Source organism: Littorina saxatilis, linkage group LG11 (assembly GCF_037325665.1).
Source record: "Littorina saxatilis isolate snail1 linkage group LG11, US_GU_Lsax_2.0, whole genome shotgun sequence".
Taxonomy (NCBI): domain Eukaryota; kingdom Metazoa; phylum Mollusca; class Gastropoda; order Littorinimorpha; family Littorinidae; genus Littorina; species Littorina saxatilis.
In genome coordinates, this window is record NC_090255.1 from 31,753,527 (window position 1) to 31,776,003 (window position 22,477).

Consider the following 22,477-nt stretch of genomic DNA (forward strand, 5'->3'; position numbering starts at 1 on the left):
CCTGCAATTGTGAGGGATGTCTTTTAACTCATGTAACATCATGGGCATATCTGAGTCAAGGCAAGGCAAGGCAAAGTTATTTCAAGAAACCCCATGGGGGTACATGAAAAAAAACAATACATACATATATAAACTCATTTCGATGGAAAAAAAAAATTCTCAAGTCTCCAAAATAGGAATGCCCGGGTTAAGGTTAAATTCATTCATACGTAACATTGAGACTGTGAACAGAACTGCTTCCATGGTAAGGACGGTACCTTTAACATTAACACCGTCCGTTGATCTTTCCAATAACAGTGCATTGTGCAGAACATTCCACTGATGGCGAGGTGAGGAAACGCCCTGCTGTGTGTGTTGGATGTTACGGACGGCATTGCGACAGGTACGATGCATTTTCTCTTTTTTCTGTATATGTCTGTCTGTCTCTCTGTCTCTGTCTGTGTCTGAGTATGTGTGTGTCTCTCTCTCTAAATTTCTCTCTCTCTCTCTGTCTCTCTCTCTCTCTCTCTGTCTCGGTCTCTATGTCTCGGTCTCGGTCTCGGTCTCTCTTCTCTCTCTCTCTCTCTCTCTCTCTCTCTCTCTCTCTCTCTCTCTCTCTCTCTCTCTCTCTCCCTCTCTCTCTCTCTCTCTCTCTTTCTCTCTCTCTCTATGTCTGTTTGTCTGTCTGTCTCTCTCTCTCTTTCTCTCTCTCTCTCTCTCTCTCTCTCTCTCTCTCTCTCTCTCTCTCTCTCTCTCTCTCTCTCTCTCTCTCTCTCTCTCTCTCTCTCTCGAGCCTAGCCTCATCAGGAGCGTTTCTCTGGAACTCCTTCCCCCAACAGATAAGAAATGCAACTTCAGTGAAAATGTTTAAGAGACAGTCACGTTCACACATCATTCGTGAATGAAATGTCTTGTTCGATTGTTATTTTGTTAAACATTTTGTACTAGTGTTAACGGATGTGCAGCTGATCGGAGCAACTTTATTCCCAAATGAAAGGTATAACTATGTCAATGTAATTTTGTAATTTTTGAGTTCTCCTTTTGTAATTCCTTAAATGCACATTGTGTTGCATTCCATACAATGTATTTCTGTATTCTATATGATTGAATTTATATTTTTTTATGTGCGTCTGTCTTTATGTGTTGTATAAAGGACAGGTTGGAAGAATAGGCTTTGCCTAAAACCTTTATCCTTTTGTAATAAAGTTCTGAGTCTGAGTCTGAGTCTCTCTCTCTCTCTCTCTCTCTCTCTCTCTCTCTCTCTCTCTCTTTCTCTCTCTCTCTCTCTCGACTATCGACCGGTGTGTCAGTAAATATAATAGTGTGTGCAATATTGAAATGCTTTTGAAAACACGACATATTTCTCTTAATCTAATGGTTTTATATTGTGCCTGTTTGATGAACCTAAATGTTAAAACTCGATACAAAGGTTACTACAGAGCAATGGCTTTTTCCCTATGTAGAAGGCTGGCCAAACCGACCCGGATAGTGAGCCAAACCGTTTACACGTGTAGGACTGTGTCTTTAAACTGGAAGGACGTTTTAAAGACGATATTTACAATCAATCTGCGACAGTAGGGTCAAAAAGGAGTCGGATTTGGTGGTGGTTGTCTTAAGTCGGGGGGGGGGGGAGGGGGGGGGGGCGTGAGCTATGACAACGGCAGCTATGCGAGACTGAGGCGCGTTCGGTTTCCCCAAGTGCACCACAGGGTGATTATCATGCATCACGTTCTTTGTTTGCCAAGCACCGAGAAGTGTCATATGTCTTTTTTCCGTGACAGACGATAATTTAGAGGCTATAGAGACTTGTGTTTGTCGCTTGGTTATCCCACGGTGTCGACTCGATATCGATATGTTCCTTGGGTTATTTTGGGCTTCTGTCGGTATGAGCAAGCTAAGTGCAGACACTTTATATCCCATGTAAAAGGCTGATGGTCTTATCCCACGTTTAACATTTTTTTCATTTTTATTTTCAAAACGAGAATGCCCTTTTCCCATGTAAAAAGCTGATTTTTATATCTCAAATAAAAGGCTGGTTGTCTTATCCCATTCAAAACACTGATTTGTATATATATCCCAAGTAAAAAGCTGATTCTCTTATCCCATGTTAAATGCTGATGATCTTATCTGATGAAGAATATTCCGTCTATCTTCTTTTAGTCGCAAACAGCACGGCCAGAGAGCCTTCTCCCACTCTGCTGCCGTTGCGTGGAACTCTCTCCCTTACTCTATCCGACACTGCCAAACATTCTGTTCCTTCACACTTCTTCACCCAGTATTTTGATTAATTTTATTTCAACATGGTGCATTTTTGAATCAGGTGTTTGAATGTTTGAATGTTTTGCCTGTGTTAGTATGCTTGCAGATTGTATTGATGTAGTGTTTGAGTTTCGTTGTTCACTTGTGTGCTGAATGCTGCTGCACATGCTTTTGCTTTGCTTTGTATGTATTATGTATGTTTGTCATTGTAAAGCGCTTTAAGAATGTAAAGCGCTCTATAAATCTCCCATATTATTATTATTATTATTATTATGTCAAAATGGCATGCTCTTATCCCGTCCGAAAGGCTGATGATCCTGTCCCATATATACAGAGATGATGCTTTTATCCCACGTAATCAATCAATCAATCAATCAATCAATCAATCAATCAATCAATCAATGAGGCTTATATCGCGCATATTCCGTGGGTACTACAGTTCTAGGCGCTCTGCAGTGATGCCGTGTGAGATGAAATTTTATACGGCCAGTAGATTGCAGCCATTTCGGCGCATATTTACCTTTCACGGCCTATTATTCCAAGTCACACGGGTATAGGTAGACAATTATTAACTGTGCCTAAGCAATTTTGCCAGAAAAGACCCTTTTGTCAATCGTGGGATCTTTAACGTGCACACCCAATGTAGTGTACACGGGGGGAGGTTCGGACACCGAAGAGAGTCTGCACACAAAGTTGACTCTGTGAAATAAATTTCCGCCGAACCTGGGATCGAACTCACGCTGACAGCGGCCAACTGAATACAAATCCAGCGCGCTACCAACTGAGCTATATCCCCTGCTGCATGATGTCTTGTGCCACGTAAAGGGCTGCTGCTTTTATCCCGTCATTAAAAATAATAATGACCTGACCTCATGTACTGTAAAGAGATGATGATCCTATACCACGTAAAAGGCTGGTTAGATCTTTACTTTGTGGATTCGATCATTTACTGGAAAAGGAAGGAAGGAAGGCACTTTTTACTTTTAAGTTATGATTTATTTGGCGAAGAGACACAGACACAACTTTTCCAAAAGGCGCCGAGCGACAGAAATATAGAGGAATTTCATCACTATCATTGCACTCCGAAAACTCAAGCTCCTGAACAGCTCCCTGATAAAAACACCGGTGGCATTGCACAGAAAACAAAAGCGTCACCGCAGTTTGAACCTGACGCAAACATCAAAAGGTGTAATAACATTTACTGTTGATGGCGGATATTAATTAGGAGGTTGGAGGGGAAATAGTGCACAGGAATAGAAATATTAATCGCTTTTATTTGCTTGATTGAATGCGTGAACTGTTTAACCTGAGGTTACCAGCTTGTGAGCTTTACCTCCCTTTTACGATTTCCTGTACGCTCAGGCTTGAAGATGCAATTTTCAGCAGTCGGAAAGGATTGGGCAAATTCATTTTCCCTTCATTAATTACTTGTAATGGGGAGCTTCTGAACCAAGCCATGAATAAATTAAAGCATAGATTTAAAAAGATTGACCCGGCATGTGTCGAGATATTATCGACAAAAACTTCAATGACTCTTACCCTACCTATGCACGAAGAGAGAGAGAGAGAGAGAGAGAGAGAGAGAGAGAGAGAGAGAGAGAGAGACAGAGACAGAGACAGAGACAGAGACAGAGAGACAGAGAGAGAGAGAGAGAGAGAGAGAGAGAGAGACAGACAGACAGACAGACAGACAGACAGAGACACAGACAGACAGACAGACAGACAGACAGATACAGACAGGCACACGCACAGACATACACACAGACAGACAGGCAGAGACCACGAGAGGTTTTTTTTGCGGAATTAAAATCGCACAGTGATATAGATGTCTTTTAAGAAGTTAATTCATCCAAATCAAAACAAAAAACTTAATCAGCATAGAAATCAGTCAGACTGCAGAATTTTGGTATGCGTCAACAGTAAAATAATGGTTTTTAATCATATGCAGAAGCTTGGACGTACATATTCATTGTCGCATACATGAACCCTTACACTAGAAGGGGATGCATCCTAATGGGTTCTGTGCGTCCCTGCGTCCTCAACACACTAGAAGGGGATGCATCCCAATGGGTTATGTGCGTCCCTGCGTCCTCAACACACTAGAAGGGGATGCATCCTACATGGTTCTGTGTGTTCCTGTGTCCTCTACGTACTAGAAGGGACGCATCCTACATGATATGGTTCTGTGCGTTCCTGTGTCCTCTACGCACTAGAAGGGACGCATCCTACATGATATGGTTCTGTGCGTTCCTGTGTCCTCTACGTACTAGAAGGGACGCATCCTACATGGTTCTGTGCGTTCCTGTGTCCTCTACGCACTAGAAGAGATGCATCCTACATGGTTCTGTGTGTCCCTGTGTCCTCTACGCACTAGAAGGGATGCATCCAACATGGTTCTGTGTGTTCCTGTGTCCTCTACGTACTAGAAGGGACGCATCCTACATGATATGGTTCTGTGCGTTCCTGTGTCCTCTACGCACTCGAAGGGACGCATCCTACATGGTTCTGTGCGTTCCTGTGTCCTCTACGCACTAGAAGAGGATGCATCCTGCATGGTTCTGTGCGTCCCTGCGTCTCAACACACTAGAAGGGGATGCATCCTACATGGTTCTGTGCGTCCCTGCGTCTCAACACACTATAGAAGGGGATGCATCCTACATGGTTCTGTGTGTCCCTGCGTCTCAACACACTAGAAGGGGATGCATCCTACTGGGTTCTGTGCGTCCCTGCGTCTCAACACACTAGGAGGGGATGCATGCTACTGGGTTATGTGCGTCCCTGCGTCTCAACACACTAGAAGGGGATGCATCCTACATGGTTCTGTGCGTCCCTGCGTCCTCAACACACTAGAAGGGGATTCATCCCAATGGGTTATGTGCGTCCCTGCGTCCTCAACACACTAGAAGGGGATGCATCCTACATGGTTCTGTGTGTCCCTGCGTCCTCAACACACTAGAAGGGGATGCATCCTACATGGTTCTGTGTGTCCCTGCGTCCTCAACACACTAGAAGGGGATGCATCCTACATGGTTCTGTGTGTCCCTGCGTCCTCAACACACTAGAAGGGGATGCATTCTACATGGTTCTGTGCATCCCTGCGTCCTCAACACACTAGAAGGGGATGCATCCTACATGGTTCTGTGCGTCCCAGTGTCCGCAACACACAAGAAGGAACGCATCCTACATGGTTATGTGCGTCCCTGCGTCTCAACACACTAGAAGGGGATGCATCCTACATGGTTCTGTGCGTCCCAGTGTCCTCAACACACTAGAAGGGACGCATCCTACATGGTTCTGTGCGTTCCTGTGTCCTCTACGTACTAGAAGGGACGCATCCTACATGGTTCTGTGCGTTCCTGTGTCCTCTACGCACTAGAAGGGGATGCATCCTACATGGTTCTGTGTGTCCCTGTGTCCTCTACGCACTAGAAGAGATGCATCCTACATGGTTCTGTGCGTTCCTGTGTCCTCAACACACTAGAAGGGATGCATCCTACATGGTTCTGTGTGTTCCTGTGTCCTCTACGTACTAGAAGGGACGCATCCTACATGATATGGTTCTGTGCGTTCCTGTGTCCTCTACGCACTAGAAGAGGATGCATCCTGCATGGTTCTGTGCGTCCCTGCGTCTCAACACACTAGGAGGGGATGCATCCTACTGGGTTCTGTGCGTCCCTGTGTCCTCAACACACTAGAAGGGACGCATCCTACATGGTTCTGTGCGTTCCTGTGTCCTCTACGCAGTAGAAGGAACGCATCATACATGGTCAAGTTCTCTGCGTCCCTGTGTCCTCAACACACTAGAAGGGACGCATCCTACATGATATGGTTCTGTGCGTTCCTGTGTCCTCTACGCACTAGAAGAGGATGCATCCTGCATGGTTCTGTGCGTCCCTGTGTCCTCTACGCACTAGAAGGGATGCATCCTACATGGTTCCGTGTGTCCCAGTGTCCTCAACACACTAGAAGGGATGCATCCTACATGGTTCTGTGTGTCCCTGTGTCCTCTACACACTAGAAGGGATGCATCCAACAGGGTTCTGTGTGTCCCTGTGTCCTCTACGCACTAGAAGGGATGCATCCAACAGGGTTCTGTGTGTCCCTGTGTCCTCTACACACTAGAAGGGATGCATCCTACATGGTTCTGTGTGTCCCTGTGTCCTCTACGCACTAGAAGAGATGCATCCTACATGGTTCTGTGTGTCCCTGTGTCCTCTACGCACTAGAAGGGATGCATCCAACATGGTTCTGTGTGTTCCTGTGTCCTCTACGTACTAGAAGGGACGCATCCTACATGGTTCTGTGTGTCCCTGTGTCCTCTACGCACTAGAAGGGATGCATCCTGCATGGTTCTGTGCGTCCCTGCGTCTCAACACACTAGAAGGGGATGCATCCTACATGGTTCTGTGCGTCCCAGTGTCCTCAACACACTAGAAGGGATGCATCCTACATGGTTCTGTGCGTTCCTGTGTCCTCTACACACTAGAAGGGACGCATCCTACATGGTTCTGTGTGTCCCTGTGTCCTCAACACACTAGAAGGGACGCATCCTACATGGTTCTGTGCGTTCCTGTGTCCTCTACGTACTAAAAGGGACGCATCCTACATGGTTCTGTGCGTTCCTGTGTCCTCTACGCACTAGAAGGGGATGCATCCTACATGGTTCTGTGCGTCCCTGCGTCTCAACACACTAGGAGGGGATGCATCATACATGGTTCTGTGCGTCCCTGCGTCTCAACACACTATAGAAGGGGATGCATCCTACATGGTTCTGTGCGTCCCAGTGTCCTCAACACACTAGAAGGGACGCATCCTACATGGTTCTGTGCGTCCCAGTGTCCTCTACACACTAGAAGGGATGCATCCAACATGGTTCTGTGTGTCCCTGTGTCCTCTACGCACTAGAAGGGACGCATCCTACATGGTTCTGTGCGTCCCAGTGTCCTCTACGCACTAGAAGGGATGCATCCTACATGGTTCTGTGCGTCCCTGCGTCCTCAACACACTAGAAGGGGACGTATCCTACATGGTTCTGTGTGTCCCTGTGTCCTCTACGCACTAGAAGGGATGCATCCTACATGGTTCTGTGTGTCCCTGTGTCCTCTACACACTAGAAGGGATGCATCCTACATGGTTCTGTGTGTCCCTGTGTCCTCTACACACTAGAAAGGATGCATCCTACATGGTTCTGTGTGTCCCTGTGTCCTCTACGCACTAGAAGGGATGCATCCTACATGGTTCTGTGTGTCCCTGTGTCCTCTACGCACTAGAAGGGATGCATCCTACAGGGTTCTGTGTGTCCCTGTGTCCTCTACACACTAGAAGGGATGCATCCAACATGGTTCTGTGTGTCCCTGTGTCCTCTACGCACTAGAAGGGACGCATCCTACATGGTTCTGTGTGTCCCTGTGTCCTCTACACACTAGAAGGGATGCATCCTACATGGTTCTGTGTGTCCCTGTGTCCTCTACGCACTAGAAGGGACGCATCCAACAGGGTTCTGTGTGTCCCTGTGTCCTCTACACACTAGAAGGGATGCATCCTACATGGTTCTGTGTGTCCCTGTGTCCTCTACACACTAGAAGGGATGCATCCTACATGGTTCTGTGTGTCCCTGTGTCCTCTACGCACTAGAAGGGATGCATCCTACATGGTTCTGTGTGTCCCTGTGTCCTCTACACACTAGAAGGGATGCATCCTACATGGTTCTGTGTGTCCCTGTGTCCTCTACGCACTAGAAGGGACGCATCCTACATGGTTCTGTGTGTCCCTGTGTCCTCTACGCACTAGAAGGGATGCACCCTACATGGTTCTGTGTGTCCCTGTGTCCTCTACGCACTAGAAGGGATGCATCCTACATGGTTCTGTGTGTCCCTGTGTCCTCTACGCACTAGAAGGGATGCATCCTACATGGTTCTGTGTGTCCCTGTGTCCTCTACGCACTAGAAGGGTATGCATCCAACATGGTTCTATGTGTCCCTGTGTCCTCTACGCACTAGAAGGGACGCATCCAACATGGTTCTGTGTGTCCCTGTGTCCTCTACGCACTAGAAGGGACGCATCCTACATGGTTCTGTGTGTCCCTGTGTCCTCTACACACTAGAAGGGATGCATCCTACATGGTTCTGTGTGTCCCTGTGTCCTCTACGCACTAGAAGGGATGCATCCAACAGGGTTCTGTGTGTCCCTGTGTCCTCTACGCACTAGAAGGGATGCATCCAACAGGGTTCTGTGTGTCCCTGTGTCCTCTACACACTAGAAGGGATGCATCCTACATGGTTCTGTGTGTCCCTGTGTCCTCTACACACTAGAAGGGATGCATCCAACAGGGTTCTGTGCGTCCCTGTGTCCTCTACACACTAGAAGGGATGCATCCTACATGGTTCTGTGCGTCCCTGTGTCCTCTACACACTAGAAGGGATGCATCCTACATGGTTCTGTGCGTCCCTGTGTCCTCTACACACTAGAAGGGATGCATCCTACATGGTTCTGTGTGTCCCTGTGTCCTCTACACACTAGAAGGGATGCATCCTACATGGTTCTGTGCGTCCCTGTGTCCTCTACACACTAGAAGGGATGCATCCTACATGGTTCTGTGCGTCCCTGTGTCCTCTACACACTAGGAGGGATGCATCCTACTGGGTTCTGTGCGTCCCTGTGTCCTCAACACACTAGAAGGGACGCATCCTACATGGTTCTGTGCGTTCCTGTGTCCTCTACGTACTAAAAGGGACGCATCCTACATGGTTCTGTGTGTCCCGGCCCTGTGTCCTCAACGCACTAGAAGGGATGCATCCTACAGGGTTCTGTGTGTCCCTGTGTCCTCTACGCACTAGAAGGGACGCATCCAACAGGGTTCTGTGTGTCCCTGTGTCCTCTACACACTAGAAGGGATGCATCCTACATGGTTCTGTGTGTCCCTGTGTCCTCTACGCACTAGAAGGGATGCATCCTACATGGTTCTGTGCGTCCCTGTGTCCTCTACACACTAGAAGGGATGCATCCCACATGGTTCTGTGTGTCCCTGTGTCCTCTACACACTAGAAGGGATGCATCCTACATGGTTCTGTGCGTCCCTGTGTCCTCTACACACTAGAAGGGATGCATCCCACATGGTTCTGTGCGTCCCTGTGTCCTCTACACACTAGAAGGGATGCGTCCAACGGGGTTCTGTGCGTCCCTAGCCCCTGTGTGGTCTACACACTAGAAGGGATGCGTCCAACGGGGTTCTGTGCGTCCCTGTGTCCTCTACACACTAGAAGGGATGCATCCTACATGGTTCTGTGCGTCCCTGTGTCCTCTACACACTAGAAGGGATGCGTCCAACGGGGTTCTGTGCGTCCCTAGCCCCTGTGTCCTCTACACACTAGAAGGGATGCGTCCTACATGGTTCTGTGCGTCCCTGTGTGGTCTACACACTAGAAGGGATGCGTCCAACGGGGTTCTGTGCGTCCCTAGCCCCTGTGTGGTCTACACACTAGAAGCCGAAAACGCGTACTAGAAATTCCTGGAGAGGGTCCCACGACGCACTAAAACTAAAAAGAGCGGGTTCCGGGACGGATACATATCTCCCGTTTTACTACAGCTACACACCAAATTTCAGCTCAATCGACCCATACATACACTGTGGACAGATCGACAGACAAAAAGACAGAAAGACAACAAATCCTCGTATGTATCGATTGGAGATTGGATTTCCCTTCTTTGAGTCATGTGACGTCAGAGGCCGACAAAACTTTATATTTTGGCTTTTCAGGTTGACCGAAACTTCAAAGGAACTCGAAAAAAAAAACCTCATGTGTTTGATTGCATGTGTGTGTGCTGTTCAATGTCAAAACAACATCAAAGTGACTAGGGGAGACCGGGGCTAGTCCGCCTACTTTTATGCTTTTGGTAGCATAACTGGCGAGTTTGATGAACTAGAAGACTGATTTTTTATTTTACATCAAGACAAATGTGTAGCTGATATCAACGTGCAGACAGTTTTGATGTGCGCATGAACATTTGTTGTACATACTGCTTTAAGTAGACCTACCCTAACGTAGGCGAACTTGCCCCAAGTCGGGGTAAGTCCGCCTACAGGGTGGGGCAAGTCCGCCGCTCTCATCCCATAGTATGTACAAGACTAGTAGTGGGCAAGCTTTAGTGGGAAAGCTTTTTTAATTCCTTTCAATATTCAGCTTCAAAAATGCCAATGACAAAATACGAAAGAATGTAACACAAAATTACGTTAGGGGAGACCGGGGCTAGTCGCCTACTTTTATGCTTTTGGTAGCATAACTGGCGAGGAGACCGGGGCTAGTCCGCCTACTTTTATGCTTTTGGTAGCATATCTGGTGAGTTTGATGAACTAGAAGACTGATTTTTAATTTTACATCAAGACAAATGTGTAGCGGCTGATATGTGACCCTCTACCACGGAAGGATTCGCATGTCACCTTTGCATGATTTTCATATTTTTACATTTTTCTAAAGAGTTTTTTATGCTCTATCCAGTGGTGAAAACCGTTTTAGAAAAGAGCAAAAACTTGTTGAGTTATAAGCCTGTGACTAAGGTGACCCTCACACCGTTACCAGACACCCCCCTGGACTTATATTAAGCCTAGCGCAGAACCGCGCGAGGTGACATGCGACTCATTCCGTGGTGGAGGGTCACATATCAATGTGCAGACAATTTTTGTGTTCGCATGAACATTTTTCTTGTACACACTGCTCACGGCGGACATGCCCCATGACAAATAGGCGGACTTGCCCCCGCACGGGCAGGCAACTCGAGTGCCAGATAGCGAGCACAACATGGGAAGGAAGAAGCAAAACTTTCGTCAGAACTCGACCTTAATTAACACTTTTTCACTCGACACCAAGACTAAGTATTTGTTCTCAGAGGTAATGCATCAAAACCTAAGTCAACTCCAATGCATTCATGTCACAAAAATGAAGAAAAGCACTTTTTGTGATCTGTACTCACGATATATGGGCGCGCAACCTTTGAACTTCTGCAGGATATGGCGGGAAGAACGGACACCACTATCACATGGTCTGAATGACTAAAAGGTGGCAAACGTAAGAATAAACAGACAAAGACGGATGTGCCCCGGGGGCGGACTAGCCCCGGTCTCCCCTACATGACGTGTGTTTTGTAGTTCCTTTGAAGTTTCGGTCAACCTGAAACGCCCAAATATGAAGCTTATGTGTTTGATTGCATACATGTGGATTGCATGCATGTGTGTGTGTGCTCGTTCAATCGTCAAAACAACAACAAAGTCATAAGTACCTGAAAGGAATTCGATCGATACATAAATGTTATTTGCGTGTCTGACCAAAATATGACATTTTACACAGATCTCGACAGTCATTGTTCACCTCGACCGCTAGCGCGGTCTCGGAGAACAATGACTGTCTCGATCTGTGTAAAATGTCATATTTTGGTCAAACACGCAAATAACGTATAATAAAGGCGGCGTAAAAAACAGTTCACGTGCGTTTTGTTCTTTCTTCGGTGTGACCGTAACTTCTCTCTAATGACTAATGTATATAGCGATATTTTTGGAGACGCCTTGTTGAGTGGCGAACCCATTTTCTTTCCCTCTCCAGTTCACTCACACATTCACCAAAAGAAATTGCCGAGAGCTATTCGTGTGCTTGTTGTTCCCCTTGTGAAAGACTATTACTTCAAATGAAGTTTGCGCACAAGACTGCCAACAAGTTAAACATAAAAGGGAATGTACTTTTGTTGAAGATACTTCACAGTGATAAAAGAAGCTTTCAGATTGTGGATTTCAAAGGTGGGTTTTTGTTCGTGGCTGAAACATGTAGAAGGGGACTTGTAGTACTGTACAGTTGAAGGCCAGGGTTTTGAACAGCGGTTGTGGTGTTGGTGGTGGTGGTGGTGGGTGTGGTGGGAATCGCCGTCGTCGTTATTGTGTTCATTTTGCCCAAATTTGCGGAAAGTCACTAATCCAGGGATTTGGCAAGGCCGGATTTATTTCCTTGTCAAGTTTGCTCTAATTGCCAGTACAGTTTCGGGGAATTTCCCAAGTTCAGGGCCTAGGGCAGGCGTCGCAGTCTTCTTCCCCAGAGCGTGTACAATTTTGACAGCCCCGCCAAAATGACGCCAAAGTTGTGTTTTGGGGGGGAGGTGGGTTTTTGTGTTTGCGATTTGAAAGCAGTTACGCAGGGCTGGGTCTAGGTGGAAGGGGAGGGGGGGGGGGAGAGAGAGAGAGGTTCATGGGTCCCAAAATCCTCCCCTTACCCGTAAAATAATACTAACATTACCCCTTTCAAATGCAAAATGTCAACATCATCTGAGTTTCACCGCCCTCCACCGAGCCAGCTTCTGTAATGGGCAGAATATACTTGCGCAGTTTCAGCGGCACAGACGTCGCACTGCCTATTATTTATGCCGCGATATGGATTATGACGAGTACTTGGCCTTGTTTTCCTTTCACGCAACGTGTAGCGGGCTGGGATAATCTGCAGTGCGTCGTCGGTCCTGCTGAAGTTACATATGTGAGCGGAGCCCCTAACGGCTTGCCTCTATGGAAAGCCGTTTGGCTCATAACCATTACACGTGTAAAAAATGATTTAATAAATAATTAATACACGTGTAATTAATTATTAATACACGTGTAATAAAAATGTCATACACGTGTACGAAATGATTAAATACACGCGTAATAAACATTTCTTACACGTGCATGAAATATTTATTACACGTGTATTTAATCCTTTCTTACACGTGTATGAAATATTTATTACACGTGTATCTAATCATTATGCTATTCCATAGCATAAGAAAAAGGATAAATTACACGTGCAATAAGAAATAAATACACGTGTATTAATCATTTATTACACGTGTATTTATGATTTATTACACGTGTAATGGTTATGAGCCAAACGGCTTTCCATATGCCTCGTGTAGTAGACCTCTCCCTCGTATGCCTTGTTGTGGTGTTTTACGCATTGCCAACACAACACGACACCTCTGTGGTTGGGACCCGACCATACTAAAGTGGAACCCGCTTTTAAGACCTCCAAAAATCTGAAAAAAGCAGGTCTTCAAAAGGAGGGAGTCTTGAAATGGGGGTACATTTATACAGGTTATGAATAGAAAGTGTAAAAAACCCAGGGTCTTAGAATGGAGGAAGTCTTAAATTGGGGGGGGGGTCTTAAAAGGGGAGTTCCACTGTATTTAAAATGCAGTTAAAATCAAGTTCACATAGCCGTTTTCTTCTATTAAAGACCGTGACAGTCCCTGGTTGTATACCGGCGTCTGGATTACCACATTTCTAAGCAGCGCTCGTAAATAAAGCCCCATGCGCTTGACACACATTGTTGTATATGTCACGGTAGAGACGAAGATCTGGTAGAAACGTCGTTAGAAACGACGATCCTCGTTTCTACCGGTAGAAACGACCAGGGCCGGACTACCGGGGGGGGGTTATGGGGGTTGCGCAACCCCCCCCCCCCCCCCTAGCCTAAACATGTACCTTACTTATTTAATTTTTTTTTATTATTGCTTATTTTATGCCGTTTCATGCAAGGAGCGACCATTTTCCTATCTCAGAATATGACCTACCCGTCAGCTTCAGGGGGCTTCGCCCCCTGACCCCCACAACGAGGGGGGGGGAAGGGGTGGGGGTGGGGGGTGGGTTCTACGGTTTCCGGACCCTCCCCAGCCAAAAATAAAAATATTGAATGAGGTATGCATTTCTTTATTTTACATTGAGTTTCAATTTTTGGGGTATTAATCAGTGACAAAATCTGCTGCCGGAAACTGGTAATGATCATCCTCAGAATGCACCAGATTGCACCATTTTGCATCCTTTTTTTCAAAAATTTTCCGGGGGGGCATGCCCCCGGACCCCCCTAGCAAGCTAGGCGCTTCGCGCCGTCGGCTCGGCGCTTCGCGCCTTCACACCCATATCTTCACAATATACTTTTGAAAAAAACCAGTCATAAAATGAACTGATCCGCCCCTGCCGCCAGGGGGGACATCCCCCTGGGCCACCACTGGCAACCCCCCCCCACCTCCTCTTCGCCTAGTCCGGCCCTGACGACGATCGGAATAAAACGTTTGTGTGTGTGTGTGCAATGTAGGCGATTTTGTCAATTATGAACACAGTTCTATCTTACCGGAATTAACTCATTTTTAACGTTGTTTACAGAGCACGTGCATTTGTGGGAAATGTATTGAGAATGTCAGCAAATATTGTTCACCTACTACAACTGCCTTCACTGACCAGACGAAGACAGCAATCACAACTTTTTTTTCCTTCAGAGTGAACACAATTCGTGAAATATCTCTGTTAGTTTGACTTCCGAAAACAGAATTCCACAGACCTTCAACATTCTTATAGCCGGCCATTTTAATTGTTGCTAAAGATTGTTGACAATGGAACAAAAAGAAGAGTTCTACAAATTGTTAAGGCTTCACATTGATAGCCTTGATTCAACAAAAAGAGACTCGTTTACGATAACACAAGACAAGTACACACAGGCTATATCTGCCTTGCAGTTGGATAAGGGCGAGAAGTGTGGGAATGGCGCTGGGTTTAAGTCTTGGTGTCTGAGGTACTTCAAACTGCAGAGAATCGGTGGCCAAATCATATTGTATTGCAAAAAAGCAAGTGTGCCCGTAGTGTGCAAGGAAGACCCAATGTAACACCGCTAAATGCAAGTGCAAGCGAGCAGCAGTACCCTGCTCTACAAAATGTCACCGGGCCTAAATCCACCCGATCGTGTCTGAACAAAGACAATCACTCTGGTGAGTGCGTGTACCCCTCTTCTGACAATTCTTCTAGTGCACTAAATGCAGTTCTAAACTGTCTAGTGATGAGCAAGCCTATCCTTTTATTATTATTTCTTCGTTTCTACCGGTAGAAACGTCGTTTCTACCGGTACAAACTCCGATCGTCGTCTCTACTGGTAAAAACGTCGTTTCTACCGGTAGAAACGACTGATTGCTTGAAACGACGTTTCTACCAGATCTTCGTCTCTACCGTGACATATACATGCGAGTATAACCCGTGGAGGTTTCTTTGGGGCAGATTATACCTGAGCAGTCAGCGGCACAGACGACGCACTGCAGATTATTGAGGTATAAAAAAAAATCCCAGCCCGCTAGTAGACGTGAAAAGAAAACAGGCCAAGTATTCGTCATAATCCCTATCGCAGCATGCAGCGCCGCTGACTCTGCGCAAGTGTAATTTGCCCCTAAGATTGCCGTTCTACCTTTCGCTCCTCCCAGAGAGAAAAATTCAAGTTTTACGCCCACACGGCAAAGGGGCATGTCAATCAATCAATCAATCAATATGAGGCTTATATCGCGCGTATTCCGTGGGTACAGTTCTAAGCGCAGGGATTTATTTATTTATTTTTTATTTTTATTTTATGCAATTTATATTGGGCACATATTCAAGGCGCAGGGATTTATTTATGCCGTGTGAGATGGAATTTTTTTTACACAATACATCACGCATTCACATCGGCCAGCAGATCGCAGCCATTTCGGCGCATATCCTACTTTTCACGGCCTATTATTCCAAGTCACACGGGTATTTTGGTGGACATTTTTATCTATGCCTATACAATTTTGCCAGGAAAGACCCTTTTGTCAATCGTGGGATCTGTAACGTGCACACCCCAATGTAGTGTACACGAAGGGACCTCGGTTTTTCGTCTCATCCGAAAGACTAGCACTTGAACCCACCACCTTGGTTAGGAAAGGGGAGAGAAAATCCCGTCGCGATATAACCCTTCGTGGTTGAAAACGACGTTAAACACCAAATAAAGAAAGAAAGAAAGGGGGAGAAAATTGCTAACGCCCTGACCCAGGGTCGAACTCGCAACCTCTTCGCTTCCGAGCGCAAGTGCGTTACCACTCGGCCACCCATGTTCCCGGGCTTTACCCCGATTTTTTTTTAGATGATATACACAAGTGTATGCGTGTTTGGGTGGTAACAGCAATCTGCACTTATGGCAGAATGACCGAGGTCTTTTACGTGCCACCGTGGTGACACGGGGGTGGGACATGGAGACCGTCTCCGGGTCTGAACATGAAGATGAACCTTGGATCACAAGTCCCGCGCTCTTCCACCTGAGTTACCCGGACCCCCCTCGCCCTTCTGAGGGAAGGATTGTGCTTTTTATGCCAGCTGTTGCAAGAAAAGCTTTACGCTCTGATGGATGCTTTCGTTCATTGTTGACTTTTCCGCTCAGCCGTGATTCGATTGACATAAAGCTGAAATAACTACAAAGATTTCGGTCGAGGTGGGTTTTGTTATGGGTTTTTTAATTCAACACACAACTGTTACACATTCTGGAGGGGAGCACAGGAGCTTGTATCAAATCGCCGGTCGATCATTATTTACAGTCTACTACTACTATATACTACTACTATATACTACTACTATATACTCTTGTAGTATATAGTAGTAGTATATAGTAGTAGTAGACTGTAAATAATGATCGACCGGCGATTTGATACAAGCTCCTGTGGAGGGGAGTAAGAGCAAGCCATGGAACGTGGACAATGTATTGCTATATGATGAACTTCGGTTCTATTGCTCGTCTAAATTGTAGAAAGCTCGCTTCACACTTTGTTCTTTTTTGTACTTTTTAACGAAAGAAAAACGACACACTTCTTTATCTTTGATCATTGTAGGATTAGGGTATACACTTTCCTCCATGCGGTAAGCTGAACTTTGGTATTGTAGCTCGTCTTAATTGTAGGAAGCACGCTTTACACGTTGTTCTTTTTGTACTTTTTAACGACAGATAAAAGACACAGTTCTGTATCTTTGAATATTGTAAGATGAGGGTAAACTTCCTCCATGCGTAGATCATCTAGTGAGTTACCGGAGATATGTCCAGGGCCGAGGTGCACGAAGCAAAAGTAGGTGCCACCCAAGTGGGTGGGAGCCAGCCTGATTGCTTGAAATCACCACAAATCTCAATGTCAACCAATCAGACACCGCGACGGTCTCCCTCCCACTTGGGTAGCACCTACGTTTGCTTCGTGCACTTCACTGAGTCCAGGCGTCCACCTGGCCAGAGAGCTTAGTTCCACTTGGACACGTTCTTCAACTTAAGGTTGGTGTCTACCCTACCTTGTTATTTCTTGCCTTGGCGCTGGTGACGGAAAAATTCACTTTTACAAATGTGCTGCATGTATCACTTTTCTCCGATCATGAGCAACGCCGTGGTGATATTTCGCTTCTCGGCCTCGTTGATCTAGTATAAACTCGTGACAGGTGTGACGTTTTCATCTTTCGCCTGTGTACATATTTCCCCCTCGACATATACTCAAGACTGAAATGTTGTTTCCTGGTAAAATTAAGAAGTGAAATTATTTATGGACAAAAAACATGTCAGTTTCTTGCATGTGAAGAAAATTGGTGGTAAAATTTAATAGATTTCACCCCCAAAATCGAATTCTTCAAAAACGTGTACTGAGTGGTTACGTCCCTTGAGTAAAAAGGAAAACATTTTAGGATGAATCAAATTTCTAAGTTAAATAAAACAAATTGGTTGGACAAATTTGGCCCCATGAATGTAAGGTACACAAGGTCGCTCATCAGTACTATCGAAGGGTGTTTTTTTGTTCAGTGTAGAGTTTATACTAGATCAACGAGGCCGAGAAGCGAAATATCAACACGGCGAAAGATGAAAACGTCACACCTGTCACGAGTTTATACTAGATCAACGAGGCCGAGAAGCGAAATATCACCACGGCGAAAGATGAAAACGTCACACCGGCTCCAGCCTGAAAACGGATCACCTTGGCTGCTTAAACCAAACCGCGTGTATTCGTTGTTTGTTCGAAGAAGTTACTTGGGTAGACATTTTTTTCTACTCAGAGCTTTCTTTTCCTTGTATTTCACTAATAACGCGTACGCGCATATACGCACACACAAACCAACACGCAGTGTGAACATACACACACACACACACACACACACACACACAAACACACACACTCACTCACACCAGGCCTCTGGAGTAAGTTAAATCATAGTGATTTCTTTATGTAGTGAGTAGGTTAAGTAGTGATTCTTTTTACGCTACAGCAGTAAGGTAAGTAATAAGGAGGGCTGATTATATTTAACTCACTGCACTGGTTAAATGCTCGTGTCACGGGTGCTCACACACACACACACACACACACACACACACACACACACACACACACACACACACACACAAACATAATAATAATAATAAGCAGATTAAGGACTAGCACACATTGTCTAAAAATTGAAAGTGGAAGACATCAGAATATCCCTAAAGAAAATCGTCTTTGTATTGAATGCAATGTCATAGAAGATGAAATACATTTTCTAGATAAATGCAATAAATATGTTAAATTAAGGGATGAATTTAAAGAAGATGCTTCACATATCAATATGAAATATGCTAACAAAAATCCAAGTAACTTATTTTTAGAAGACGAAGTTCAAGTTCGTCTTGGCAAATTTGTTACGGATTGTTTTAGCATTGTATAATGCATTATTTGTTGTTTGTTGTGTCAATAACTTTACTGGTTCATGACAATAAACATTATTCTATTCTATTCTATTCTATTCTATTCTATTCACACACACACGTCATTGTCTGTGTGTGTGTGTGTGTGTGTGTGTGTGTGTGTGTGTGTGTGTGTGTGTGTGTGTGTGTGTGCGTGTGTGTGTGTGTCTGTATCTCAGTGTGTGTCTGTGTGTGTGTCTGTGTGTGAGTGTTTGTGTGTATGTCTGTGTCTGTGTGTGTGTCTGTGTGTGTGTGTGTGTGTCTGTGTGTGTGTGTGTGTGTGTGTGTGTGTGTGTGTGTGTGTGTGTGTGTGTGTGTGTGTGTGTGACAGGCATTTACTGCGTTTACTTGCCCACTGTAAGGATTGAGTCTAAAGCGCTACTGAAGTTATCACTATGTCATTATACAGACTCCTGCTGACAGCAACAGAGTATGGCCGGCAATGGCAAACATTTTACCACAGTGACATTAATTTCTATCGTGTTGCTTTCGTTGTTCGTGTGGTCTTCCGGGTAGCAGCTGGTAGAATTTCGAAACGCGTGCACGGCAGCTTTTGCAGAGATTAAAAAGAACATATTTATCATACAGGTCAACTGCTTCCGGACATTGACACTTGTAACTAATCTGCCACTAATATTAGGCAACCGTCAGTGTTCTCTTACAAATCTCTGTCTCTGTCTCTAAGAGCAGTTAAGCTAGTTATGCTAACAAATCACACTCCTTCAGAATCTGATTATTATACAAATTTGCAAATATTACCATATAAAAAAAGATTAATGTATAATAAAGGTGTTATAATGCATAAAGTGATGTCAGGGTATGCACCGGAGACATTACGTAATAATTTTATTTTGAACTATAACAGACTAAAAATCATAACACCGTCTCCACGTATTGACCTTTTCAAATCAAGCCTTCTTTATTCAGGTGCGGTCCTATGGAACTCACTGCCTATTTTTCTTAAACATGAAACAAACACATATAACTTCAAAAATAATTATATGTCACACATAATGCAACTAAACATGTGCTGAATGGTTCATCAATTCATTTAAAATGTATGTGCATGTTACACAAAATTATAATAATATTCAGATCTAGATTAAGTTATGTTAAAAATTGACACTTTTTATCATTGACAATTGTACTTAAAATGCAGTATGACAATTTATTTTTAAATTTTGTATCTGTGTATACAGTTATAATGTGTTAATTTTGAAGTGATTCTCCGTCGCGATATAACCTTCGTGGTAATTAAAAACGACGTTAAACACAAAATAAAGAAAGAAAGATGTGATTCTTTGGTTATATTGTTTTCTGTTCTTGTTGACCCTATATTAGGGCGAGGGCTGGATGTAAAAAAGCAATATCCTTGCTTATCTATTACCCTCGATAATACTGATTCTGTCTTGTCTTCTCTCTCTCTCTCTCTCTCTCTCTCTCTCTCTCTCTCTCTCTCTCTCTCTCTCTCTCTCTCTCTCTCTCTCTCTCTCTCTCTCTCACACACACACACTCACAAAGTGTGCATTAGGCCGTTTCTGTTAAGGGGGATGATATCACAGAAAAGGGGCTCTCAGATCTGCGTTAGAAATATTGTTGCAAAAGTAAGTGTATTCATTTGGAAGGTAAATTGCATTCAATAAAATAGGTCAAGAAAGGGCACAGGCTTGGTTGGGTTACTTCCATTGGTGAAAGATGGCGTTTGTGTACGTGTTACTGTTACAAGGACGGCCGTGTCAAACAAACGAATAAACGAACGAACGGCCATCAAGTGAATTCTTCTTCTTCGGCGTTCCAGAATTTTCTGGTTACGTGTGAGCTCGTTTTGCCCATTTGGGTTCCCCACACTATACTCTGAGAGCATAGTCAGCTTCACTCCGCTTTCCTTGAGTGGGCATGCTGGGTATTTTCGTGTTTCCATAACCCACCGAACTCCGACATGGATTACAGGATCTTTTCTGTGCGTACAAGGTCTTGTGCTTGCGTGTACACACGAAGGGGATTAAGTCACAAGCAGGCCTGCACATAAGTTGACCTGGGAGATCGGAAAAATCTCCACTCTTAACCCACCAGGCGGCATAGACCGGGATTCGAACTCACGACCTCCCGACTGATTAGGAGCCCGCCGTCTTTCCACCACGCCACTGCGCCCGTCGAAAAAGTGAATTCATTATGAACATCCCGTCAATACCACCACCACCCCACCTTCTTGTCCCATAGCCAGTAAGCATGGCGTTAGATAGAGTCCTTTATCATGTTACATTTGTAAAACCTAGGATGAAATTTAAGGGCGATGACTCATCTTCTCGTCTGAACTTTTCACCTTTTTAACTTCTACCGTAATTTCAGACCCCTTGCATTTGTAACTGAAAATAACTCGACTTCATCTTCTGGTATAAGCTAGCTGCACCAGAACAAACGGAAGAAAATCATAAAGAGAGCTACCAAAACACGATTTTCTGGATTTACGGTTAAGCCTATTCTAATGGACATGATTAAAGCCCCACTCCGTCTCACAGGAGGTTCATAGAACGATGAATTCTTTCACTTAAAGCCCAACTCCGCCTCACATGAGGTTTATAGAACGATGGAATCTTTCACTAAATAAGTAATTCAAACCTTATGGAAAACACACTCGCAATAGCATTTCACAGCATTAAATGACACAGTTCGCTTGAATGGCTATTTAGCACGCGTAAACAGCCCATCGCGTATCGGTTCTTGTGGTTTATTCAACCCTCAAGCAATCGGGGCTATGCTATGCTATGCTATGCTATGCTATGCTATGCTATGCTAACTGGGGTTTTCTGTCCCCAGAACAAGTGTCTATTTGGGACATGACGTGGTTATATGCCAGGGCGATCGGGGTCGAGAAAATGAAAGTTTTACGCCCTCACGGCAAAGCCATTAGGGTCATGTTACACGGGAAAACCCGGCTTTGTATGAAAATAAAAAATAAAAATGCGGGGGGGGGGGGGGGATGTAGACAGCTGGCTGCCGGCTGCTAGAGGAGACCTGAAATGGGCTAGGGACCGGGTTGGGTCGTCTTGGGTCAGTGCTGAAATGGTTACTTTTTTGGCTGTTGGCCGAACGGACACCCGGGCTTCATATTTTTGCATGCATGTATTCGTGTTTCCAAGGCCTGAGGCTTTCGCTGTGACCCTGGGATCTTTATCGTGCGCATGCGTGCACACGGGGGTGTTCGGACACCGAGGAGAGTCTGCACAAAGTTGACTCTGGGACACACATCCCGCGCCGAACTTGGGGGTGGAACCCACGCTGATAGTAACAACCGGTTTTAAAGCCAGCGCCTTTACCGACTGGGCAAACTCCCCCCCCCCCCCCCCCCCCCATTTGTTTGGGTCAAGAAGTTCCATGGAGGGCGGGGGGTATGGAGTAACACATAGTGTTTTGCTCAGAACATTCCCACCCATGCAGAGCCGCGCTATGGGTACGCATTACCGTGAAGCTGGCAGTCAGTGCTACCAAATGTCGTCTGTGTCTACTACTCGGTGGTGACTTAATGTGGGTCTATGTAAGCAGATGCCAGCGCAAGCAATCTGATGCAGAGTCAGGAGGCGGTTTGGTGCAAGAAAACCTTAGAGGCCACAGCCTCGGCCGTCTAAGGGATCTGTGTGTCTAGAGGCACATTTGGTTTCTGAGGTTCAAGCGGAGCTGTTGCCTCTGCTCCCAAGTTCCCGTGTCTGGAGGCG

General features: G+C 45.3%; 1 protein-coding gene across 2 annotated transcripts in view; it reads left to right on the plus strand.

Moving 5' to 3' along the window:
* Positions 1-291: 291 nt before the first annotated feature.
* Positions 292-22,477, plus strand: part of LOC138980610 (beta-1,4-N-acetylgalactosaminyltransferase bre-4-like) — a 61,106-nt gene continuing 38,920 nt past the window's right edge. Inside the window, exon 1 of one of the 2 annotated variants that reach the window (XM_070353527.1) lies at positions 292-382. The gene's annotated coding sequence lies outside the window, so the exon portion shown is untranslated. Of the gene's footprint in view, positions 383-11,892; positions 12,023-22,477 lie in introns of those variants that run through there. The other variant, XM_070353530.1, reaches the window with a different exon arrangement.